The sequence below is a fragment of the Fukomys damarensis genome, unplaced genomic scaffold (assembly GCF_012274545.1).
Source record: "Fukomys damarensis isolate Sample0158 unplaced genomic scaffold, DMR_v1.0_HiC HiC_scaffold_1, whole genome shotgun sequence".
NCBI lineage: Eukaryota > Metazoa > Chordata > Mammalia > Rodentia > Bathyergidae > Fukomys > Fukomys damarensis.
Window position 1 is genome coordinate 55,917,577 of NW_022900913.1, and position 4,920 is coordinate 55,922,496.

Below are 4,920 nucleotides of genomic sequence, written 5' to 3' on the forward strand. Positions count from 1 at the left end.
CAAGTCTCCACACCTAACTTCCTGCCAGCAAGGAGAGCCAAGGGGCTACAGAGGAGACATAGCCAACATCAAAAGCCCAGCCCTGGAAGTGATATATCAATTCTGCTCACATTCAGTAGTGAGAACTTCATCATATGCCCTCACCTAATTCCAAGAAAGACTAGGAAATCAGTTCTAGTGGAGCAACTACGTGCCCAGGATTAAAGAGAAAAGGCAGTTTAGTGACGGCTAGCTGCCTGTACACACACACACACACACACACACATTTTAGTAGGGTGAGTATTATGATATATAATAGGTTATAGTAAAATTCATATAACTTAATATTATTAAAATTAAATGTAAGGTATGTAATTATATAACTATAATTATATGTACTACAGTATTATAATATCCACAGTACTAACTCTAGGCTATTTAGGTGACATATACAATTCTATGTACATTTTATACACACACACACACACACACACACATATAACTACTATGTATACACAGTTTTATATGCTGTAATGCTGACTCCAAGTCCTAAAACAGTACAAAAAAAAACCACTACAATTGAGCTGAGTTACTCTACAAGCCCAAGTCAGAAACAATCTAGTGCTATGAGAAATTAAATTGAATGTTTCCAGATTTTAGATTCTTTGTGCCAATAAAAATAAATAAGTAGGTAAATAAATAAATAAATAAATAAATTACTACTGTAACAACAAACTCCAGGAACTTTCCCAAGTAAAAATCATAACTGATTATGAGTCATTGCCTCCAGGATTGTGTTATGTGCTGCCTTACCAAGTGAATGCCTCCATAGTTCAAATGGCTTGGTTTGAGAGTCACATAGATTAAATCGCCTAGAACACATTCACCCTTGACTGAATCGAAAAGAGATTTAATTCAAATGTTCCTTCTCAGCATGTCGGGAAATGTGTGCTCCAATTAAGTAATCTCATTTTAGAGTTAACTCTGTGCCAAGAAAATAAACAATATATCTTTCATGAACACATCCACTCTGTTGTATAAAAACTTTTATTTTCTGGGAGGCTGCTCTTGGAATCTGTACATATAATAAGATCAGAGCTGGAAAAATCCTGTTTTCTTTAGCATTTAATGGCTTTAGAAACTATAAAGAAGCTGTGTGACACAGCATACTACAGAGCTCTGTGAACAAGCGAATATCAAAGATATACAGATAATCCCCACCAAACCTGCAGTTCTACAGCAGGGCTGCACTAAGTACAGGAAGATGTTTCCACTCAGACTTGAGCTGTGTAAAATGAGTTGCAAGAGGATCTGTTGCAAATCACAGACTAAATACTGCTATGCTTTCAGCACATTTGAAGGGATTAGGCACTATGGATAAGGACTTCCAAGATCAAGTTGCAATACTGGAAAGTCAGGGGAAACACTGGCTGCCTAAAGAACGGCATGGATGAAGGTAGAAGGCTGGAGGAATCCTACTTGGAGGTCTCTGCCCCTGTACCCCTAGAGAACAGCTCTGGACACGGACCTGGAGCAAGAGCTGCCTTTCATGGTCTGGCATCCCCTCATGTTCCACAACACCAGTGACTCCCTGCCCCCGGCTGCAGTTCTGCATCTCCCCTCTATGCTGTGGCATGTGCTGTTTCAACCCCAAACTCCCTGTCGTCTCACAGACCCAGCTCCAGCATCCCTTCTTCCAGGAAGCCCAAACAGATAATTGTTGTCTCTCTATTTTTTCTTACTATTTCCCTTGCTGTGAAGTTTTTAAAAGCAAGACACCTATTAATATTGTTTATTTTACATTCCTCTGTATATCCAGATGCTCCCCCAAAGCCTCATGTGCTCCTAAGTGGGGCTTTTGGGAGTGACTGGATCATGGGTCTGTGACACTGGATTAGTCCATTGGTTGGGTCAGCATGGTTCTGGGTGGGTATAATGGACTTTCTGAAGAGGGAAGACCCACTCTGGATGCGGGTGGCACCAACCAATAGGCCTGTAGCCTAGATGGAATAAAAGGGAAAAAGGAAGGAAGTCCCACTGCAGCCTGCCTGCCATGCTATGGACTGCTTCTCCACTGCTCTGCTCCTCTGCCATGCCACGCCCCCTCAGAACCAGTTGACCGTAGACTCAAACTTCTACAGACTGAGCCAAAGTAAACCTTTCATCCTTTAACTTGCGGGGGTTGTGTACTTTGTCCCAGCAACAAGAAAATAACTAAGATGCCCTAATATATCTAGACTCATGGTAGGTACATGACATGTTTGTGAAGTGAATGAATGAGTGTCAACACCTTCTTTCCTCACACACAAAAGAAGGCTATGGGAGTTTATTGATTAACCAGGGGAATTAGACTCTCTTTCTGACATGGTAAAAAGCCTGTCCATAGTTCACTGAGGGAAAAAGGAACAGAAAATTCTCTGATCTCCTTTCACACTTTCCTCTCAGTATGGATCTGTGTCAGCCAAGACTGACAGTTACCAGTTACCAAGAGTGGATCCCAGCCAAGAGTGGTGTAATCCCACCTCTATGGGAGGCTGAGGCAGGAGGAGTTCAAGTTCAAGCCCAGCCTAAGCAACTTAGTAATTTAGCAGAACTTGTCTCAATAAAAATAAATAAATAAAATTTTTAAGATGCCGCTAAATGTGAAGATATTGGGTAGAATCCCCACTGTGGATACAGAATGCACCTTGATTTTCCTTGATCATGCATAGAATGAACTAGTGAATTCTGCTAGTAGGAATGACACACAGCCCCTCTGCTCCCAGAATTGCAATGGTACATTCCCAATGGGGATATGTGCCAGGAAAAGCACTCGGGTCAATAGCACCCAAGAAGAAAATCTCACAAACCTCCAGGGAAGACTTTTAGTGCCTTCAGAGGAAGAGTTGGCTTCACTCTTCCCACCTTTAATTAGCTGGAAAATTGGAGCAAACACAGCAGAGGATTCCAGCTATTAAAGACTCTCATACTCTTTGCTATCACTCTCAGCAATTGCTCTATGGGCTTCGAGGACAGGCAGTGAAGTGGGAACTGGAAGGACTATATTTAAGTCTTGTTTCTGCTGCTATTTGTGCGATTCTGTCATCCTGTTCACATCCCAGGGCCTCAGCTTTCTCACCTATAAATTGGACTACAATACCCACCCAACCACTTTATCATGAGGTGCTAAATTCTGACAAAGTTAATTTCCACAAACTTTTTCATAGATTTGAAGGCACCATTACCAATGCACAGCTTGCCTCCCACTACTCTCTTGCAAGCTTTCTGCCCGCCTGGACTTTTCTCTGACCTACAAGCACACTGCACACACCCACACCTTGCTCGCATGGGTCTCTCACCTGCAAGGCAGTCTGCTGTGAAAACTCTAGTTCTTGTTTAATAGCATCAGTTATGTTCCCTTGATATCAAGTACCTCTGACGTGGTATAAAGAGAGAACTTCTCTGTGACTTCCTTCCCCAAAACCATAATACCAGTTTAACCATGAGAAAACATGACACAGCCTGAGGCTGGAGGAAATCCTGCAGTATACCTGATTGGTGCTCCTCAAGTCTGACGAGGTCATGAAAATAAGCAAAGACAGAAACTGACACTGACCCGAGTAGGCAGAAGCACCGTGACAACTAAATACACTAATGTCTCCTGAACTGGATCTTGCAACCGCAGGAGATTAATGGGAAAACTGGTGACACCCTAAAAAGTATGGAGTGGAGTTAACGGCAATATGCCCAAGTTGGTTTTTCAGTTTTGACAAATGCACTGTGGAAATGTAGAATGTTAATAGAGGATGTTAAGTGAAGGGTATTGGGGCGCTCTGTACTATTTCTGCAACTTTCTGTATATCTAAACGTATTCCATAATTTAATCAACTGTTTTTAAAAGAAATCCTACTTCCCCTTCAAGCTTCACTTGTGATGCCTGACTGAATCCTCCACCTTAGTTCTGCCTTGCTTTCTTCTAAACCCTCCCAGCACTTCGCTTTCTTCTTAACTGGCATCTGCAGTATATATATATTTAACTCTTCTAACCACCTCCTAACACACTGATATATTATCAACTTGAAGCTGACCATTTTAAAAGTTCATAGGATCCAGCAGAGTTCCTGACACATGATAAACTTCTAATAAGTGTGGATGAATGGATGGATTGTGGGTGGACAGATGGATAGATGGATGAATGGATTGCAGCAGCCTGTGCTGTCAGAGTATGGAATTACTATGGCATGTTCATTTTTTTTCCAGGCTTAGCTAGACATTTCCCCGAAACAAAATTTGTTCTGTGGGCTAAGGCAATGTCTGTTACTACAGGTATAGCCATATATTTTAAAAACACCTTCCATTCTAGACTTCTAAAGCTGTTCAGAAACCACATCTTATTAATCTTAACACCTTCAGCACATGAGATGCTTTGGGCATAATTTGGTAATCCAACTGTACATAATACAGAAGATTTGAGAAATACTAATTAAAGAGACAGTGCTGTACTCACCTTATCCTGGACTTACAACTGTGAAATCAGTGAGTGTTTGGACTCAGAGGAAGAAAAATTGAAACATTTTTGATAGCTGTAGATTTTGAGTGATTTGAGACATCAATACACCAAGCTTGAATGAGAAAAACGGGTTTAAAAAATCAGAGATAAATAAGATAAATGAAAGCCAATCAGGATGGTAGAATTAAAAAATAAAATGGGAAAAGAATTGAGACTATTGAACTGACCTGCTAAATCAAGGAGGCCAGCACAGGCATAAGAAATGTTACTGGTTTTGGCACACATTCTCTAAAAAACAGCAAACAGCTTGAGACATGAGTTTGCATGTAGAAGTGAATTTAAAAACAGGAGAGGATCTGGGGATTTAGCTCAGTGGCACCATGCCTACCCTGCAAGTGAAAGGTCCTGAGTTTGATCCCTGGTACAAAAAAAAAAAAAAAAAGATGAGGGGA